The sequence below is a fragment of the Camarhynchus parvulus genome, chromosome 3, assembly GCF_901933205.1.
Source record: "Camarhynchus parvulus chromosome 3, STF_HiC, whole genome shotgun sequence".
NCBI classification, from domain to species: Eukaryota; Metazoa; Chordata; class Aves; order Passeriformes; family Thraupidae; genus Camarhynchus; species Camarhynchus parvulus.
In genome coordinates this window covers 94,208,297-94,220,690 of record NC_044573.1, presented here as the reverse complement: position 1 = coordinate 94,220,690, position 12,394 = coordinate 94,208,297, and positions in this window count along the sequence as shown.

The window sequence follows — 12,394 nt, the reverse complement described above, 5'->3', positions numbered from 1 at the left end:
GTGAGCCAGTAGCAGCCCTGCTGCTGTCATCTGTCCTCCATTTTACCACTTGATTGCAACTTAAAATAATGCTTTAGAATTACCATAAAAATAAACCTTAAAATATTCTTACAGAAAAACCTTAAAATTACAACCTTTAAATAATAACACTAAAATGCATTTTACCCTTAAAATATGCCTTCCTTCCTTTTTATCATACATTTATTTCACAAAATTTTTAAAGAAATTATGATGCTTTTCGTTTTGCCATTAGGGAAACCTGAAGTTTTTCTTCCTTTCCATAACTAAAATTGTTTTGAAACCTCTCTCACTCCTCTTCCAGCTTTCTCTTACTGTTAACACAATGTATATCTTTCCATCCAAACTGCCATTTCAGTCTGAAAAATGACTGGGAAATTGCTTTTACTGTAATGTGCTTCCTGTAGGAGTTGAGTTGAACTTAATTTTAGTGACAAAAACAAGCTCCTCCTGCTAGAGCTGCCAAATTAATACGCCTAAGAAAAAAAATAAGTAGTCTATTTCTTCATTGGTATCTTGAAAAGAAACCTATTCTATGTAAAATCTTTCCATTTTGTTCAGACTTATGCAATTCCAGAGCCTGTTCATGTAAATAAGAAACAACACAAGTCCTAGTTTTCAGTTGTCTACAGATCTGAATGGACAAAATTTTGTCATCTTGGTGCTTATGGGCTTACAGAAGAGAATATTTTTCAGATCACATGTTGAATCTGGAATCAATTTAATGAGTGGAGGAAAGAAAGAGCAAGCTGCTTATAGATATGAAGCTGGGCAGGTTTAGTTCCAAATATTGGAATTTCCAGTGTCATTCTTATAATACTTTTTCATTAAGATGCCAACATTTTTTTTAAATCTTGGAAGTTAAATTCCATAGCTTTACATTAGCTGAGGTCAGGCCTTCACTTTTCCAATATGGTGCAGAAAAAGAGTCCTGAAGCCTCATGTGGAATTACTGAAGGCAGGGGTGCTGCAGGGTGGTGGAGTCATGGAGCTCCTGTGTGCACCAGGTGTCTCCCCTGCTGCCCTCTGGAAAGAAACACCCTGCTGCCTTGTCAGGTAATGACAAACCACATTGAAATGAAAGTGCAAAGGGATGGAAGTGAGCATTGTCTCCTCTTATACAACTGGCTCTCTAAGTGGGTTTTACAAGTTTTCCTGATATTGTTATCTTGACCTTTTTTGGCTTTTTTTTTTAATGTAAGGTACATGTCACATTATCATGCAGTGAATACCATAAATTATTCCATTTAAATGTGCTAAATATAATGTAAAATGTGTTTTTATGTTTTCATTTTGAAATCCTTTTAACAACTAATAGAAAATATTTTTAATATTTAATTAATATAATCAATTAATATAATGCAATTAATAGAAAAGTGTTTTCATTTCATAGAACCATTCACTCCCTATTCAAGTCATTAAGACTTATGGTTGTTGTATCTGTTGATGCTACTGTTTTCTTGCTTTCATGTCTCTTTGTAGCAAGGGTCCAGTTTTTACACTTAATTTCCCTTCTCAGTTTTTGCCACAAAGAATGATGTTCCACATTGTGTTTTAAGTGATGTGATGGAGAATGAATCATAGGAAAAGGCACTCAGAAAGATCTCAAAAGATCACTCACCCTACTCTGAGGAAGGATCAGTTGCATTTCTGACATGATTCACAGATATTTGCCAAAATATCTGTTTTGAAAGTGTCTAGTAGTGGAGCTCCCAGGGCTTGTCTGGTAATGAAACCAGTGCTTCACTATATTTCAGAGGTTCTTATTGGAGTTTTATTCTTATATCCAGTATAAATTCCCTTTCTACAATCAAGCCCACTTATTCTTGCCTTGTCTGCTCTATTGCACAGAGAAAATAGTTCTTCCTCTTTCTGTGAAACATCTTTTTTTCAACATGCTTGAATAGCATCTTGTTCCCTCAGACTCTTTCACTGAACATTTTAAGACTTTCTCAGAAATCACATTTTCTGGTTCTCTGATCATTTTTACCACTGTCCTCTGCAGACTCTGCCCTTGCTTACTGGCTTTCCTGAGCAGAGTGCTCTGAGGTATATTTGTAACAGGGTTGAGCTAGTACGGTACAGTTTTCAATTGTTTTACAAAGACAGCAATACAAGAAGGAAACCTAGTTATATATTCTTAAAAAAAATAAAATGAAGGAGTAAGAGGATATATTTTTGGTACAAGTCAAGCTAACAAGGAACCAAACAAATGGTTATGTTTTCCAGTTAATTCGATATTTACTAACCCACCCCCCAAAAAATCCCATCTACAATGCAAATGCAGCAAATAAAATATAAATAATATTTCTAGATTATGAGACAAGTAATATAAACATGGCTGAAAAAAAGATCTGCACTAGCTAGTTTTAATGATATGAGGGAAACAAAGGAAGGATTTTCAGAAAAAAGGAATCCTCTAAGAGGTGAATGAAGCCTGTGCTGCCTGGGAGGGGCAGGAGGCTCTTCTTCAGTGAGAGAGAGAAATTGCATTTCTGTTGTTAAGTATTAATGAAACTGAACTATTTATGGCAAGAGAATTGCCAAAACAGTTAAGCTGCCAAAATGGCCAAAATTTTCAAGAAAGACCTAGGTCATTCCAAGTGACAGCACAATTAGCAGAAGAAAAGTTCAAAGAATGCGTTAATTCATAAGCACATATATCTATTTACACACATATACCTACATGCATACGTACATACATACATACATACATACATATATAGCCATGAAGATAAACAGGGGGCTAGAGCACCTCTCCTATGAAGACAGGCTGAGAGAATTGGTGGTGTTTAGAATGGAGAAAAGAAGGCTCTGGGGAGACCTTATAGCAGCCTTTCAGTTCCTAGAGGGGGCACACAAGAGAGCTGGAGAGGGACTTTTATAAGGGCATTTATTGATAGGATAAGGGGAAATGGCTTCAAACTTAAAAAGGGTAGGTGTGGATTAGATATTGGGAGGAGATTCTTGCTGTAGGAGTGGTGAGGTACTGGCACAGTTTGTCTGGAGAGGTTGTGGGTGCTCCATCCCTGGGGGTGTTCAGGGCTGGGCTATAAAGGATTTTGGGCAACCTGATCTAGTGGGAGGTGCCCCTGCCCATGGCAGGGGGTTTGGTATTTCATGATTTTTAAGGACACTTCCAAACCAAAGCATTCTATGATTCCTCGATTCCATGTCATGCTAACAGGCATTTGTAGAGAAGGAAAATAGGAATATATTTACATAGGTGAGGATTTTTTTAGATACATTTAGATTAAAAGTGCTTGATTTCATCAAGATGGAATGTGTATCATCAGGGCAAGGGTGGCTCATTTAGCCTGGACAGCACATGAAATTGCCACTGCTGGAATTTCTTAGTGAGAATTCATATGCCAGAGGTCAGTGGGAAGCCAGATTGGGATGCCAGACTTCTTGCTGCTTTTCTTGGCTCCACCCTGGAGACCCTCATGAAATATCTCTTGCCTGTTTTTTCTTATATAAGATAAGAACGTACTTTGAGTCTGTGTTATGCCTTGGATTGTGTGGATTTCTCCATTAGGGCATTTCTTGTTCTAAAGCTATTTCTTAGAGGAGCTACCTGGCACACCATTAGTGTTTTATGCTCTTCCAACCTGAAGATTATATATGCTTTTGCTCTAAAGCTACAGTAAAAGTGTACCTTAAGTAATTCATCCCACACCCTGCCCCCCAAACAATAAAATGTCCTGTGGAGGTACAGTAAAGCCCTCAAAAGTTGCAGTTCAATTTGTGGTTCTGAAGGGATTCCTCTCTTTCCTCACCATCCAGGTTACTGAGGCTCAGGAGGGTGTCTTGTATTTGTTCCCTGTCCTCATTGACTTACCCTTCCCTTTGAATTATCCTGCTGGACTCCTAAAAGCCTCTTTTGGCCTTTGGGATCTCAAGAGAAATTTAGGCAATTAGCTGCTGTCTCACTAAGCTAAGTGCTGATGTAAACCAGGTGTCATCCATGAAGAAAGAAAAAGCAGTGCTAAAAAGCAAAATGCTGAAGCCTGAAACTGATATAAAATGAATGAGAAAAGGCAGGACTGGACAAGGCTGTCTTTACTACCCCATTTGTGTTTTACTCCTCCACACGTTGCTTATGAAACATCTGACATTCCTTGCTGCCAGCAACCAACTAACCCGTCATGCATAACTCACTGTCCAGCATCACATCTGTAACTTGTGCCACATGACAGTATGGAAAAATGAGGTGAAGCAAAAGGGAGCGTTACTGCAGCCTCATATCAAAATAAGGTATCTTTGGAATCAAGTGCAGCAGAGTAGATGGGCTTCAAAAAGCCACAAAAGATAAGGGAAATTGGTTTTAGGTGTTAATCAAATACATGAAACACTGGCTTTTCCATTCTGAATCTCTGGGTAAAATAGAGTAATATTTGAATATTTCCTTAAAAAATCTGTTGCCAGGAAAATGGGATCAAATTCAGTCCAGGACTTTACTGAGGATGCGGGTGCCAGAATTTCTGCTGGCTTAGATAGTTCTAGGGTCTGGCTTCTGGTTAGGACGCAGTAAAGGGAGCTGGTTTGCAGCCCTGGGAGATAGAGTTGCCTTCCTTTGTCCCACTCAGAAGTACATTGAATCTTATATGGGGTGAAGAAATACTTCTTAGTTATTTTGGAGACATTTGGGCTGCATTTGTTCATGCTTCATTGGGCAGCTAGATTAGTTTTGGGGTTTTGCCTGTGATAGCTGGTCTTTCACCATTAGTGTTTCAGACCAATATATTGGATTTTCATCATTCTGGCCCTCAACCCTTTATGTGTAAAATAAGTTTTCAGATAATGTGTCTCCTCACATAAATCTGCAAGATACAATGAATGAAGGTAGAGGAAAAGGCAAGCTGGAGCAGGGGACAGGCTGTGAGAGGTTAGTGACATGGGGATCCTTAGAGAGAAGGAAGAGAACGAAGAGGAGGGAAGGCGTGGGGCTCACTGGCTGCAGGATGCTTGGAGTAAGTGTCTTGAGACTCAGTTTCCTGCAAATCTCAGGTTTGGATTTTTTTTTATTTAGGCATAACCTCTGAAGAAGTGTTATTGTCAGATGGCATTGTTCAGTCCACTTTGAAGACTAGACACACTGCTGTGATAATGCAAGAGTTAATCAACAGTTGCATAAATCCTCAGCAAGTTAATCAACAGTTGCATGAATCCCCAGCAACTGAAAGGAACAAACAGTCCACTAGATAGGAACTCTCTGTCTCTGCTGAGTCCTGAAATCATTATTTTGGCATAAAAATTGAAAGGGGACAGAAAATGGAATTGCCCATTCTCCAGGGTAAAATCATGCAAATCCTCACACATTACTTCATACAAAATCTCTCTGATTAAATTCTTTGGCTTGTTCCAAATGCTGTTCGTCCAGATAAAAATGCTCTTCTAAATTTCATGTCTTTCACATGGACCAGAAATGGCACTGGTACAATCAACATGATTTAACAGCCCTAATGGGCAGTATTGTGATTTTACCTTCTTCTTTTAGGGAAGATGGAGAATAATCACAAAATACTGGTCCATTTATATTTTCTAGGTCTCACTGGAGGAGCCCAATGGAGACCAATGCAAGTTCTGTCTCTCATGGTAACTTCTTTTTTTTTTTTTTTTTTTTTTTTAGAGGCTAGATGAGCATTCCTCCTCTTTTCTGCTGTAAGAGAAAGGATTTCTGCTTTCTCCAGAAAGGTCTCATGCAGACAAGGTGCTCTGGAAAGATGCTCTTCATCAAGCAGGTAGAATTCTGTAATACCCCACATCTCAAACATAAGCAAATTCAGAGGATTTTGTTTATTAACAAGGTGTTGGCAGATTATGGATGGAGGTAGGAAGTAACTTCTCTAGGGGCTGAAAGGTTTCCTTCAGAGGGAGCAGCACAGCCAGGCCTTTGGAAAGCCTTCGGCTCGTGCCCTACTTTTGTTGACTCCTAAATATGGGAAATTCTGACTTTAACTATGAGGAGAGTGTTGCCTGAAACATGACAAAAGTTCATGACTGTAACAGAGAAGACAAATTGCTTTTAAAATGTGGGTCAACCAATGCATGAAAGAGCTTTCCTTTGTGGGGTTCTGAGCTGAGGAGCAGGCAGTCCTTCTATCTCTGTTTTCATAACAACGAGCACATTGCCCTCACTCAGCCACTCAGCTAGAGAGGAAAAGCTTTGTAGAGTGCCCCTCTACTCTCTGCAGGAAAGCTGGGGTGTCCCTCTGTCAGCTCAGTCCCAGAGCCAGCCTTTGGGATCAGGCTATTCTCTCCTTAAAAAGGTGTATACCCCAGTTCCCTCATAACTAAAGATCCCTGATAAAAAAATTGATAAATTTCATACTGCAGTTGTTCTATGTGGATAAATTGAACTCTTTTTTCAAGAGTATTCCTAATCCATAAGGCAAAGACTCAGCTGATATTTCTTAGGGGGTTTATGCCTATATTGCATTGCTATTTCAGGTGTGCTGGCATGATCTACTTGAATTTCTCTTATCCCCTTATGACTAATCTATGATGAAGACACTGTTGTATTTGCAAGGAGAGAAGCAGCTCCATAGTGAAGAGAGCCTTGCCAAGTGAGGCAGGAGGGAAAACAATACCTCAACACTTCTTGTCTGTCATTCACCTGCCCTCCCACAATGCAAGCAATTCAATGAATTTGTATCATTCCTGTTAAAACATTCCATCCTAAAGAGCTAAGTTCTTTCCCCTACTGAGATTTCTACTTTATGGAAAGTTTGATGTCAAGGTCTGATTCTGTTTCTGCGTCAGGCTCAATCTCGTATCAAAAGCCACTTAAAGCTGCCAAATAACTTCAGATTCAACCACTGAAGATCTCCCTTGGACTCTAATGATGTTTTTCCCCTCAGAATAACACTATGGGCTCTAAAAATTTTGCTGAACGAATAGAGAAATAAAAAATACACAATTAAAAGTTACATAAAGTCTAGGCTCTATAATGAAGGACATAATAAAAGTCGAGGTAAGAGGTGAGAAAGATGGTTAAAAGAAAGGAAGCAGTGGAGCTTCGTCTCAGAAGCTAAGCTGATGTGGAAATATAAGCAGGATTAGCATTAGGCTTAATCATTATTAATGCAATACTTAGTCTTCATTTTCCATAGCTGTCCAGACTTGTATTTAGTTAAATACTCTTGAGTAATAAAATAACTCTTGAGTGCTCTTATCCTTGCTTTGTAGGGAGATTAAGCTTTTAAGCCTTTTTTTACAAAAGCTGCTGCAATGGCTGAGGTTAGAAACCTTCAGCTGACACATCAACTTCTTCACCATGGAATTATTCCCATTTTGCAGGCATTCTTGGATATCTGCAATCCTTCCTATCAGCAGCTTCTTTCATAGCAGGTGGACAACTGTTGAGGTAGGTGAAGACATCAGAATGGTAACACAAACTTGAGCATGTACTTTGAGCCTGTGAAAGCCTTGTCCTCTGCTCTCCAGCTGATTCCCTGCCTTGCTTGCAGAGCCCAGCTACATCTGCCAGTCAGCCTTGCCTCGCTCCACCTCGTGCATCACGAGAGGACTGAGTCAAACAGGTAAGGAATACAGGCATTGCTTACAGCAAGCGGATGGACTGAGCACTGCACTATACATGGTCCACAAGTGGCACACTGTGAAGGAGTCACTATCAAGGCCTTAAAATATATATCCCTTGGCAGCTCTCCTCGACCAGACGAGGCTGCTTAATGGCTTCTCTCAGTGCTTACACTAACATTTTGTGGGTGGCAGGAGCAATGTGCCAGCTCAGCAGCTCCTTCTTGTCCCAGTTTTTAGGACACCTCTAACCATTATGGAGCTGTAGCTGGATATCCCAAACCTATCTTATACTTCCATTTTCACAGCCCACAGCCCAAGTTGTGAAACTCTTTAAATGCCAAGCAACATTAAAAATCCTTCACCTTCTAATAGGGGATGAAAATACAGAGTTGGATGGATCCTCCTTATATATATATACATATATATATATGTATATGTAGTGGCTTTTTGAATACTGCTTGGCAGTCAGAAATGAAATTACTACCTTGGCTTCCACATCAAGGCCATAGCGTAGTTCTTCTCTCACAGTCAGATGCTTGTGTAGCAGCAGTTACTGACCATGCTGCACAGTTGTGCGTTCCCCTGGGCTACCTAAGTAAATATATTTTGTGGCATTAAAACACATTTTATGTCATTTTAGTGCTGCATATGAATGTCAGTCCTTGAATTCAAAATAGGGCATTCAAACTTGGATTTTAAAGGGAATCAGGTTTTCTTCTGGCACCTGGAAACTATTTTGGGGAAATAACTATTGCCACTCCAAAAGGACTCTGAAATTTTACAGACTGGAAGCAGGATAGTGGTAGAACCTTGGGCTATAAGTTGCTATGGGAATTGCTAGTGATTTGATGAATTTTCCTTACATAGAAACATTCATATTAGAAAAATCATAAAAGGAGTTTTTATACATGTACAGTAAGGACATTTATGTTATGCTCTACTATCTTGGGTTTTAAAAAATATTATTTTAGATTAAATTATTTCACCTTTCTTACTCTCTAGTTCTTTTTTCAACATCTTTACTCTTGCACCCCACAATCTCTCTTTCTGCTGCATCTGATCTTTTGGACTTGCATTCAGATTCATATGCATCTTATCCTATCATCTGTGTCTTCCCTGTCTTTTAAAATTGAAAGTCAGTAACCACCACTAATTGGTTTCTTCAAGTACGCCCTGCTAAAATTTTCAAATACCAGCTTGTAGTATCTTCTATCTCTTGGTCCTCTATATTCGGGGGAGCTCTCTCACATGCACTGAAGCAACCCTGAGTCAGGCTTCTGAGGCAACCCGTCTTTATAGGAGGGCCTACAAAACCTCTGTGGACTAAATTATGATCATGGCTCCTCTGCCAGGAGTATTTACTCATAAAGTGCTGGTTTTCCCTGTATCTGGCTGTTTTCCATTTCTTTCACTTCCAACTATATGTAGAGTCATTAACATAGTGGGATTTCTGTTCGTGGCTAGAGGAGATATGTGGCTGTGTGCTGCACTGCTATGAACAGCAAATGATACTTGTTATCCAGACATCTTGGCAAGCAAAACTGGAACTTTCTTAGGCTAAGATCTATCTTCTGTGCAGCACTTAAAAGTTGCATCACTTGCTTTTGAAAGATGATCAGAAACCTCAGATAATTTGTCATTCAGTAATATTGATGCAGTAGTTTAAATCATCGATATCTGTATTAATTTACTTGAAACAGTCAGATTTCTGCCCTGATTACTTTTTTCATCACTTTTGGGTCTTTTCTTTCTGCCTCCTGCATCCCATTCATGCTTTCTGAGCACCTCCTGTGTAAAGTTACAGTGGGAGGGAGAGCCCAGAATAGCTGTTACTCGGTTTCCCAGTGTTCCTGCAGTTGTCATTCTGCACTAGAACTTTACTTTGATGAATGCACTGGCTTTTTTTTTCTTTGTGTGGGGGTGTTTTAATTTTTTTTTAATCCAAACTGAAGTTATCTGTTGTGTGTATTGGACAGGAACAAAACAAGTGGGAAGCAAGAGGTGTAAATATGGTTCTTTTCTTCTGACCTCAAGGGGAGTGGGGAGGTTCTAGTGGGGTGTCTCTCCTTCCTAGGTGCCCACTAGCCCCCAGCAACCTCACAGCTCAGCAGTGATAATTCACTCTGGCAGCTTCTCTCATTGGCAGATGCAGATCACTGCTCTTGAGATGGCTGCCAGCATCTGCAGCTGCCAATGGCAGTGATGACAGTGGTTCTACAGGCAGCTTGTTAGATTTGGCACACCTGCAGCATCAACAAAATCACAATTGGTTCCATTGCATTCCCACAGGTACCCTGAACTCAGGTTTCTGTTTTTCTGCTGGGATGTGGCAAGCTTTTTTACTTCAAGCACGGTGTTTCTATCATTGTAAGTAATTTTTCTTTATATAACATCACATCCAAGGATCAGCCCAGTCCTTCAAGGTGCTGGTAAGCACACCCAACCCTGCTATGTACATTCCCTGAGGAAGGGCAAAAGTTCAATTGTTTCCTGAGCAGGGCTCAAGATCAACACTGGCTGATGTACCAGACTCTCAAAACCTGTGGTGCTAAGACTTGCAGTGAATAAGGCCTATTTTTGTCTTTGTCTTGCAAATTTGTTCAAGAGCAATGATTTATGGCAGTTCAGCTGGAATGTGAACCCAATTGGCCATGAAATTGAGGTACAGGTAGATTTATATCAGATTGCCTTCCTGTCAATGTAGCTAGATTGGCTTAGGTTGTGGGCAATAGCCCTAGGTCTTTCTGGCCCAGGAAATGGCTTTGTTTTGGCACTTGTTTGTGAGCTTTCTGTCTGAACAATAAAAAATGGGCTCCTAAGCACTGGGATGATGACATTATTTTTGAGCAAGGGAGGTTGAGAAAGATTTTATAAATACTCACACTTTCTCTCTTCCCCTGCTGTCACAATTTCTGATGAGCTTTGGCTGGGAGGTAGCAGACCAGCCAGAGGTGAAACAGGGTCACTTTGAGATTCAGCTTCTCATGGCAGGATGCCACATTTCACAAGCTTGGAATTCACTGCATGGAGGGAAGTCCACACCTTTTTCAGGACGTTTGGAGCACAGGGCCATTGCTATGCTAATTTAGACAAGAAATTTTGCTGCAGCAAAGAGGGTTTTCAGCACTCGCTCCTAGAACAGGCACACATTCTGTTCCCAGACTGTTGGATGGTGACTGCACCTATGCAGTGTTACCAATGTGCTTGGCATCCTTCAGTATGGACACAGTGTTGAAGAGAGTGGTGCTTTCTGGGTTTTGTGCTTCCTAGGTTGAAAAAAGTGTGAGCTGTTCTCCATGGCTGGAAAAGACACAAAATGCAGCCAGTCCACCTGGAGTTTGTATTTGGAGAGTTTTGGAGTGTGCTTTATTCATTTTTGTGTAAATGGCAGAATGCCCATGTTCCACTGAAAAGCTTTGGAAATCACTTATAGGGTTGTCCCTCCAGACACTGGTCAAGGTAGATCCAGTTTAGGGAAATATTGTGTCAACTTCCCATAGCAGATAAGGAACTGCTTTCTGTTATTTGCTTTCTTCAGACATTAAGTTCTCAAGGCAATCTGAGTGAGGAGATCTTGGTCCTGGTTCGCTCTCCTGGAGCTGCTAAAGCTCCTCTGTGTGTGACAGAGCAGCAGTGTGTATGTGGGAGGAATGAGAACAGGGGATAGCAGAACAAGCCTTCTGTCCTTGCTTTGATTCAAAGTTTGGAACTACTTCCCCAAACTAATAATGCAAAGCCACCACACAGCACAGATCTCACAGTCCAGACATTTCTCACAGCATTTCCACTGCAGTTTAAGGTCTGCAGGTCAGGGAGGCCTGCAGCGTTTGCACAGCCTACTCCGGCCAGCATCAAGTGTGTCTTTCTGCTGCGAGCTGAACCTTCCCATCTTTACATCAGGACAATGCTCTAAGGGGCTGTGGCAGTGCTATAGCACAGGACCTATGGGCTGCACCTTTCCTTTATTCCTCTGAGGAGGAATTCTGCCTTTCCCAGAGCTCTCTCCTGGCTGTCCAAACACAGAATGGGTAGGATGTCCATTGCCTCACAAAGGGCAACTGGGCCCTGCACACACCATCTTTTCGTGGCTGTCACTGTCATTGTCATGTCTTCTGTTTGTTGATTTCATCCAGATTCATCTTGTTCCTGACACAAAAATGGCTCTGTGGCAAAAAAAAAGGTAAGAACATAACTAGCAAGACTTAACATCAGCTTTTTAGAGATGTTTTTGGACTAAAGTTGCAAATGAGATAATTATAGAATGTAATTTCTATTTGTATTTAATGATTTTTCTTTTTATCTGTTTTCTATACCTGCCACCTGCATTCTTCTGACATGTCCTAGCTGCAAAAACTGGGGCTCCAGATATTTCCTAGGGCTTCCAGATGGCTTCCTAAGTTTTATATGACTCTACCTACCCCCTTCTGACATTTCTTTTTTGTTAAGAATTGAGTACAAATGGAAATATTCCAGATGGCTTTAGCTGGAGCCAAGTGCCTTCAGTACTTCAGAGCTCCATAGACAGCCCATTAACTAATTGTCCCTTCTCAGTCTGCTCATGTTAAATTCCTTGGATTTCTTTTAGGGCTACAAAAACATTCTTCTGTGATACACAATATCAGTAAGTTATACTTTGTTCAGTGACACCCATATCTCCAGTTTCTTTTAAAAACTACATATAGCACATTTAATAATAGCATGGATAGCAGACCCAGCAAGACATCTGCTTTGCACAAACATGCCTGGCACTTTCTTCCTCTTTGCCTCTGAAATCTCGTGGTTCTTATGTAGCATAGTATGCCTTGTGCTTTTATAAGAATTCTAGATAATG